A 10,281-nucleotide genomic window follows, 5' to 3' on the forward strand; every position below is an offset into this window, starting at 1 on the left:
TACTTCACTGATGAACAGTTTAAGCACACCAACAACACGGAAAATAAATTATCAATAATCCATTTTAATAGCAGAAGTCTGTATGCCAACTTCAACAATATAAAGGAATATCTAAATGAGTTGACAAATCCATTTGGAATTATTGCCATTTCTGAAACATGGATCAATGCGGAGAAAGGAATGGACTTTGGACTGGAGGGATATGAAGTGAATTTTGTAAATAGAAGGAACAAGAGTGGAGGGGGAGTAGCTGTGTATGTGGATAAAAACCTAAACTACAAGGTGGTAGAAAGTATGACAACTGTAATTGATAATTTACTAGAATGTATAACAATTGAAATTTATAAGGAAAAAGAAAAAAATGTAATAATTAGCTGTATATATAGAACACCTGGCTCTAGTATTCAAGTATTTAATGACTTCATAGAGGAAATATTCTCTAAAACAAATCAAAAAGTTATGTTTATCTGTGGTGATTTTAATATTGACCTGTTGAATCCAAAAAAGCATAAAATGACCGACGAATTCCTAAACACTATGTACAGTTTGAGTTTACATCCTAAAATAACCAGGCCTAGCAGAATTACACCACATTGTGCCACCTTACTTGACAATATTTTCACTAACAATATGGAAAACAACATTGTGAGCGGAATATTAATTAATGACATCAGTGATCACCTACCAGTTTTTGCAGTTTATGACACTAATTATAAGAAAAATCAGCATGAAGAACAACTGAGATACAGACGTGTAAGGACAGAAGAAACTATGACTGCATTTAAGAACAATCTATTAAATCAGGACTGGGACAATGTGTACAAAGAAGCTGATATTGATATTGCATATGGCATATTTTTAAGAATATTCATGGAGTTGTACGATAAAAACTGTCCAACAATAAAATACAACAGAAAGCACAAATATTCAGATAGACCATGGCTCACTAAGGGTTTACAAAATGCATGTAAAAAGAAAAATACACTCTATAGGGAATACCTAAAACAAAGAACAAAAGATGCTGAAAATAAATATAAAAAATACAAAAATAAGTTGACCAATATTATACGTGTATGTAGAAAGGAGTATTATAGTAAAATATTGAACAACAATAAACATAATATGAAAGGAATATGGGATGTTTTAAACGGTATCATTAAAAATAATTCTGGACAACAAAGTTATCCACAATACTTTATCGATAATGGCAATATTATGGAAAACACTGCTGATAAGGTCAACAGCTTTAATCATTATTTTGTAAATATTGGACCAAAACTGGCAGAACAAATTCCTGAGTCACTGCCATCAGTAGAATGTAGTGAAAACCTGATTGATAGGAACCCTAACTCAATGTTCCTCACATCAGTGGAGGAAAAAGAAACAATTGACATTGTACACATGTGTAAATATAAAACATCTACTGATTGTAATGATATTGACATGAAAATCGTCAAGAAGGTCATTGAAGGAATTGTAGGACCTCTAACATATATTTGCAACTTATCATTTCAGACGGGAAAAGTGCCAAACAAAATGAAAATAGCTAAAGTTGTGCCGCCGTATAAAACCGGGGATAGACGCCACTTCACAAATTACAGGCCTGTTTCTTTACTACCACAATTCTCCAAAATCCTAGAAAACCTGTTTAATAAACGATTAGACAAATTCTTAGATAAATATAAATTACTCTCTGACAGTCAATATGGATTCAGATCAAAAAGATCAACATCTCTGGCATTAATCGAATCAATTGAGGAGATTACGAATGCTATAGATCAGAAACAGTATGCAGCTGGAGTATTTCTGGATCTCAAGAAAGCATTCGACACAATCAATCATGACATATTAATTAATAAACTGGAACGGTATGGGATTAGGGGGGTTGTACTGCAATGGGTGAAAAATTATTTAAGTGACCGGAAACAATTTGTGAAGCTGGGTGTCCATTCCTCATCATGCTTGGACATTGCTTGTGGTGTTCCACAAGGCTCTGTACTGGGTCCAAAATTATTTATTATTTATATAAATGATATTTGTAAGGCATCTGATATATTAAAATTAGTATTATTTGCAGATGACACAAATATTTTTTGTTCTGGGGGGAATCTAAAGGAGCTGCTGGATACAATTACTTCAGAAATGTGCAAAATTAAAAAATGGTTTAACAGGAACAAACTATCGCTAAATCTAAGTAAAACTAAAATTATCTTATTTGGGAATTCCCTTAGAAATGCACAAGTGCAGATTCATGTAGATGGTGTGGAAATTGAAAGAGTACTTGAACATAAGTTTCTTGGTGTGATTATAGATGATAAATTAAACTGGAAGTCTCATATAAATCATATACATAACAAAATTTCAAGAAGTGTCTCAATCTTGAGTAAAGTAAAACACATTCTGGACCACAAATCACTCCACATTCTCTATTGTTCCCTGATTGCACCGTATTTGAATTACTGTGCAGAGGTTTGGGGCAATACTTACAAATGTTCGCTATCATCAATCTTTATATTACAAAAAAGGGCCATAAGGATAATCCATAAAACTGGTTACAGAGATCATACAAATCCACTATTCTTAAAATCAAAAATTCTAAAATTCACAGATCTGGTTCATTTTCTCACAGCACAAATTATATATAAAGCAATAAATAACCTGCTTCCTGACAATATTCTAAAAATGTTTTCTAAAAGGGAACGGGGATACAATTTGAGGGGGGAATTAAATTTAAAACATCCTCGTATCCGTACAACATTAAAAAGTTTTTGCATCTCTGTGTGTGGAGTGAAGCTGTGGAACAGACTAAGTAAAGATATGAAGCAATGTCCAAGCATGGCGCAGTTTAAAAAGCGGTTTAAGGATATGGTTTTTACAGGGTACAGGGAAAAGGTAGAGATTTGATAGGGTGTTCTTGTCTAATATTTTCATGTGTGTGCGCATGCACGGGTTTGTTGGTATATATATATATATATATATATATATATATACATATATATATATATATATATATATATATATATATATATATATATATTTATATATATATATAATTGTAGGTTGTGTATCCTTGAGGTGTTAATGGGGTTATTGAAAATGTGTATATGTGCGTATGTGTGTATATACGTATGTATGGATAGATAGAAACATATATGTGTATATATTAAAAAAAAAAATTACACATAACATATAATGTAATTGCAAGGAGGTATTTCTGTAGTCTATTGATACTAGATAGTGGAAAAGGGGTGGGATTAAATAAGCTTATGCTTCTTCCTGCTCCTTTTTGAACATGGACGTTATTTGGAGTTGTGGTTGCTCGTTTTCCTTTTGTTTGCTTTGTTCATTTGTCTCTTTTAATTCTATTTTTTTTATACTTTTTCAACATGTTCAAAATAAAGATTCAATCAATCAATCAAGTTCAGGGCCTGGCTGTGGAGCCAAGAGCTGAGGTTAAGATAGCAGGATAATGCAGCTGTTTGTCTGTATCCACACTGTGGACTGTGCCTGCCACAGCTGACTGTGCATCAACTGACATTAGCTGATTATTGTATAAGTGGAACTGATAAGCAGGATCAGGCAAGCAGATTAACAAGCCCAAAGAACTGAACTACTCAGAACTGGTTCTTGATTCGATCCTCATATAGGGATATGTATGAAGTGGATTTTGAAACAACCTCCCAGTTACCGTGTTTTTTTGTACACACCCAACTCCAAAATAGGAACACTGTGTGAGAAAAAAAACAAAATGCGATGATCTGTAAATATTATAAACACTTATTTTATTCACAATAGAACATCGAAAAAATCAAGTTTTTAAACCTCTTGGCTGAATGGCATAAATCACCGTCAAAGGAGCTTGCAAAGAAAAGCGTCTGGACTTCTTTAAGTTGCTTGAAGACGTTTCACCTCTCATCCGAGAAGCTTCTTCAGTTCTAAGGTCAAATGGTGGGGAGTCCCAGATATAAACCTAGTGGGAGTATCCCTCCACAGAGGGACAAAAGGACCCCCTGATGATCCTCTAATCGCCTGAGCCAAGGTGTGAAACTGGGTGTGGGTCCCAATCAGCCAGGGTTTTGGGTGAGCTCATAAATCACCCTTTTTGTTTATTTTTTATTTCATCTTTAAAAGCGTTTACCTCGCCTTTGGTGTCATCCTTGTCAGCACAACTTCACATGTGTGGGTCTAAAGAGCTTGGCAAGAAAAGCATCTGGACTTCTTTAAGTTTCTTGAACACATTTCACCTCTCATCCAAGAAGCTTCTTCAGTTCTAAGAGCAACTGTCCCTAAGAGGTCCATGGGCCTCATAAGGGATGACAACATTGTTCCTTTTGTCCTTCTGGCCCTCCCTAGTTGGTGTCTTATCTTCTTTTCTGTGCATCTTTGCTGACTTGATGAAAGCTCAATTAGGATGACCGCATGTTTTAAGAGCCTCCATTACATGTGTGTGTTTCCTCATTTTCCCTTTTCAATTTAGGTGTGATCACCAGATTTAGTGATACTTCAATAAAAAACAAAGACGTGATCTAAATTTAGCTAATGGTCCCTTCAGGATCATCTCCTTGTGCACAACTGGACCTGCTATGATTTGACCACCTACTCTGCAGAAGTCCTGTTCTGGCTAATTAGCTACATGTATCCTTAACATGACTGAGCAGATAAACAAACCTAAATGCTCTTCATGTTTGTAACTTTAATTCTGTTTACTGTTATTTCCCATGTGAACCCATGTGAAGAAAAGTTCTTAGGTTCACTCTTTTCTTCATCATAATTGCTCCTTTGTAACTCTATTATCTACCACACACACACACACACACACACACACACACACACACACACACACAGATACACACCAACAGGATTGCATCCATAAACCCACGTGTCCCTCTTGTAATTCCAGTATCGCTTTTTGCCTCGTTGCAGTATCTCAGCCACTCTTATCTCTGCATCCACATGTTCTCTGGCTCTCTCTCTCTTTCTCTCTAGGATCATTGGCTGTCTGTCAAATGATACCAGACCCAGGGATCACACACACACACACACACACACACACACACACACACACACACACACACACACACACAAACAAACAAACAAAGGGATCTGAGTTTTCTGGAGTTCTTCTTAATCCAAGGCACTCAAATGGGTTTCAGCCTCTTTGTTCTGTTGTTCTGTTGTTCTGGGCCAACAAAGATTAGGGAATACTTGTACTGATTCATCTGTAAGTAAAAGTGTAGATGTCTCCACAGTGGCCGTTGTTATTGAAATGAAGAGTAATAAATCGCTTGTGTGACAAACAGGAAGTGACCTCAAAAGTTAAAAATGAATGCTGTAGTTTTGTGGCCTGGATATGAAAAGAAACATTGGAAAATGACAATGAAGACAACAGCTGACTTGGAGGAGACAGAGAGGGACAGTTGTGATCTCAGTCACTGTTCATTCTATCAGGAAATGGGAGACATCTATCTTGTGGGAACGGCAGCCTACGTGGCTGTGGAAACCTGTTGGTGTCCAATACTGAGTGTTCTGCCTCTGACAGCATGGATGACCCTGCCAGAAACAGTTCAGATTAGGAAAAGCTTTGTAACAAGGTTCTCATGGCACACACACTTTTCACATGGACATGAAAATAATTAAAGCAAAGAATAAAAAAAATACTGTGGCAGAAGTTCACGCACGTGAACGGACATGAACGCTGTGGTAATTCAGATCTTTAAATGATTTTGTTCAACTGCTCTTGGAACGATTTTACAAGCACAGTGTTGATCGAAAGGTTCATTACTGTTAGTTCATTAGTGATCATGATTGACTACAATTAGTATTTTCTATAATGGTTACTCCACCACATGTGCACACTCTTTAACAGAAAGCTTTTTTAATACAAAAATATCGTGATTAACGATGAATTTGTAAAATTTGCTTTTTCGCTAACAAACAGAAAAAATCTCACATTATTATAATGTTATAATTATTAAATTGTATTTTATTTTTAGTATATATAAGTGTAATGTAGATGGAAGTAGCATTTGAAATATGTGTTGTGTGTGTAGTTATTTTTGTGTTTTGTTTTCACATTTTCATGTAATGAAATGTGCTATAAAAATTAAATTGTCATTGAGACACATTGAGATTCTGGGACATTTCAGATGACCCAAATAAAAGAAGGGATGGAAATCGAAATAAAAATTAGAGTTTTTTCTTTCCTTTTTTCATAGCCAGCAAGTACAAATAGTAGAGGAGATTGTATGATTCAGAGGGGATGAGAGATACTTCTTTAAAAGATGAGCTATCAGGTGAGAGCAGCTGCATCTCCATGCATAAATCAGGAGGAAAAAGGGACAGATAGTCAAGTGGTGTGATAAAGCCAGACACAAAGATATAGACCGAAAGTCATCACCAATTCAAAAGACTGAAATATAAGTGAGAGCAAAATGAGATGCAAATAGGAAAGCAAAACAACCCACAGAGAGACTGAGAGGAAAAACAGACGATGGCCCAAATAATCACCCAGTTCTATCAAACGCTCGCCTGGGCGTTTTCATGTCAAAACTTTCAAAGCGAAGACAAGTCTGAAGAAAAGAATGCAAGGGCATTATCTACCACAATACAAGCTTTATCGACAAACTCCCACCTTTTCTGATAAAGGAAGCCAGAACTACAGGGTAGACAGGCAGAGGGAAAAGGCAGTGCAAGGACATTCGTCGCCAACAACGATTTTGACAAAAACCGTAAACTCCTCAGTGTTTCTGTTTGGGCCTGTTTATCTGAGCACCACAGGGACATAAGAAAGAAGAACACATACTTCCAGATATAAGACTCTTCTCATTTCTTTGACTCTGAGGACCTGCTCGCCTCTATCTAATAGTCCTTCCTCTCCATCTCCAAACCGCTCGCCTCTCTGCTGTGTTTCTCTCTTGCTCTACCTCTTTCTTTTGCTTGCTTCAGTGTGTCTCACTCTAACACATGGTATTATTTTTTTACGTGTTTTCTCAAAGGTTGCACTCGTTTGTCTGGTGCTCAAATTTATTTTTCTTGCCAGTTATTCCAGCTAGTCTTACGGTGTGTTCACACCGAACGCGATAGAGGCAGGCAGAGCGTCAGGCTTACATGTAAAGTCAATGGAAAGGCGCGATGACCCGCGATTGCGGCTCCCGCGAAAATTCGGAAGCAGATTTGTGTCGCGAAAACGCGAAAACGCCTGAAACGCGCGTGAGTGTAGCGCGTTTCAGGCGTTTGACTCGTGAAAAAAACCACGCGCGTGAGTTTTTGTGTTGCATTTTGTGCATACACGCGTTTCGCGTCCACCGCTCGAGTTGGAAAAATCTGAACTCCAGCGTCAAATCGCGCCGCGACAACCAATCAGGAGCCTGGTGACGTGGCTGTTACCTAGTTCAAAGGGGCAGATCCAGCCAAAGCCCTTTATTCTTCAATAGAAGGCTAATCAATGCCGTAGCAAATAACCTGGAGCCATACGACACCAGCTGCTTTCTGGACTGAGACAGGAATATAAAGGACCGAGCTTGGAGGAAGATATGTAAAGAGATCGGGCAACCTGGTAAGTTCATTCATTTCTCTTAAGTTTTGTCTAAAGTTTTCACTGACCCGGGGAAGCCGCACAAAAGCTAGCAAGCCACCGCTATTTTCCCACTGACGTACAAATACCGTTCTGCTTTTAGGCATGTTGTCATTTAAGAATATATTTTATTGTTTATTAATAAACAGCACACAGCGGTCCCGCTGTTCATCCGTCACTGCCTCTTTTTTAAAATTTTCTTTTTCTTGCACCCCACAGCATTGCATTCTGCAGCCTGATCGACAAATCTGCTCCGTGTCGTGTCTCCTGCGCTTGCCAAATTTATCATGTTTGGTTTTGATAACCCTCACGTCCAATAGAAAAAAACAGTACAAAAACACCCATAACTATGAGCCTCATTCGGAAATAGACACCTGCACCGCGAGGGAAAAAGGCACACGAAAGTGGCAGGCAGATGAAGACAAACGGCGACATAATAATACTTTTACGTTTTGCAATCTACAAAGGTTTGCACTTTGAGAATCAATTGTGAGAACTGTGACCAATGTTCATGTGTGTGTGTGGAAAAAAGTGTATAAAGTGCGTGACCAGGGGCTAGTTATTCTGAGAACCCCTGCTGCAATAAATGAGGGACCACTGTCTACTCTATGATTATTATATTCAACCTGTTAACATTTAATACTGTATTGATAGAACCAACTGATTCTGAAGCAGAGCATCCCCTGTTGCTTCTCCTGGCTGCCCAGTCCCTGAGCTCCTGCTGCTGCACCCACAGGTATGTACAGCAAGCACTGATACCTTTTTACTCGGTGGGATTGCCTTGTGATCACCTTTACTAAATGTCTACAACCAATCTGATTATATCCTGTTTTTGTTTTTTTCAATGTTGAAATTAAAATCTAGTAGCAGTCTTCTCATTTCTTTGTGTTTTGTGCTGTTTTACAGGCCCACAGGGGAGGACGGCTCCGAGGCAGATGAGGGACAGGTCCCAGGACAGTCCATCGGTGGTGGAGCTGGAGCCACACCAGTCTCCAATGGAGCATTTCCTCCTCAGCCTTTTTCCTGCTCTGGAGAGCAGCTGGTCCTTTTTATTCCTGTCTCTCTGTAAATACTTATATTTTATATATTTATGTTTAATGTTTTTCTGTTTGAGAATTCTAATATTATTTCAAATAAATTTTTATAATGACTAATGTCTCAGTTCTACTACACAGCAAATGTTGGCACACGACTTGACACATGTAGAATTTATTTCATATTATACTAATGACAAAATATACTAATACAGTGGGATGCAAAAGTTTGGGCAACATTGTTAATAGACATCATTTTCCTGTATAAATCGTTGGTTGTTACAATAAAAAATGTCAGTTAAACACATCATACAGGAGACACGCACAGTGATATTTGAGAAGTGAAAAGAAGTTTACTGGATTTACAAGAAGTGTGCAATAATTGTTTAAACAAAATCAAGCAGGTGCATAAATTTGGGCACCACAAAAAAGAAATGAAATAAATATTTAGTGTATATCAGTGTGTGTGTCTCCTATATGATATATAGGGTGCCTTTGTCTGGACGTGCTTCCCATCCAGAGCTGCACAGCACAGAGGGAAGTTCCAGCGCTCCTGGAATCCCTCTGTGATGGACCGCCAGTCTCCAGGTGAAGGCACAGCCATGAAGTCGTCCACTAGACAGTCCCAGATGGCCGTCGCTGCCTGGGGGGTGATCTGACACACCGACTCTGTAACTGAACGCTTGGTGCTGAAGGAGTCCGTGGTGACAAGGAACCTGGACAAAATTGTTCAAAATCAGTATTATGTGTACTGCAGTTACAAAATACATTATTCAAATTCCAAAATACTTTTGTGATGTCAGATTTAAATCAAAAAACTTAAATCTTACATAAAACATTTTGTAATTATAAGGATAATTACAAAATGTATATTAGATAATATCTAAAACAGTTGTGTTTTGTTTTAACTTTAACATATTATAATTTGATTGGTAGCAACTTTTACAACTACAGTGAGCCAATCACTCATAATTCCTAAACATGTCAATCAGGTAGGAATGAAGTGAGACATTAATAGAAATAAAGAGTTGTATGTTGACATGTAGCCCTTTCCTTGCTTAAATCATTAATATTTTTGAAAAATTAATCTGTGATAAGACAGCTTATCAAGATAGAACCATGTAACTAAAGATGAACCAAACTGTTCAGTTTTATCTAACTCTGTTTTAATAAAGGCTGGTGACCCCTGTTATAGAGTCTGACAGCTGCAGGGATTATATACAAATATTCAACTATCCCAGAATCAAACCAGGTCTAAATAAAAAGGAGTGAGTATCACTACAAAGGTTAACTCAGTGGTCCTAATGCTACAGTTTGATATCAGCAAACACCGAGCGCATACATTGATAGGACACCACAGCCATGCTATCATTCAAACACTGTTAACAGCATAAATCGAATTAAATCGGGACTTGATGAGACCTTCTGAGTATCACTAGAAATATTATAAAGAGTCGTCTCTGTACCACAGTTTGCTTTCAGTAAACACCGACAGCATTCACTGTTAGCATAGCACATCCATGTTAGCAGTGTATAAATGGATGGTTTAGCATATATTAGCACAGGTATCAATAAAGGACTACCGTATTAAATACTTTTACTAACCTCAGGCAGATGGACAGGCGCTCTGCAGGTGGGATTGAGCGCCTGTAATTGGTGTCTAGACGGGCGATT

General features: G+C 37.5%; 1 long non-coding RNA gene across 1 annotated transcript; it reads left to right on the forward strand.

The window, feature by feature from the left end:
- The first annotated feature begins 7,060 nt into the window (after positions 1-7,060).
- On the forward strand, positions 7,061-8,757 carry LOC145430869 (uncharacterized). The gene is made up of 3 exons (XR_013911186.1): positions 7,061-7,555; positions 8,228-8,309; positions 8,480-8,757. It is a non-coding gene; the product is annotated as an uncharacterized LOC145430869 (long non-coding RNA).
- The last annotated feature ends 1,524 nt before the right edge of the window (positions 8,758-10,281 follow it).

This window comes from Astatotilapia calliptera, chromosome 2 (genome assembly GCF_964374335.1).
Source record: "Astatotilapia calliptera chromosome 2, fAstCal68.1, whole genome shotgun sequence".
In the NCBI taxonomy this organism is placed as follows: Eukaryota; Metazoa; Chordata; class Actinopteri; order Cichliformes; family Cichlidae; genus Astatotilapia; species Astatotilapia calliptera.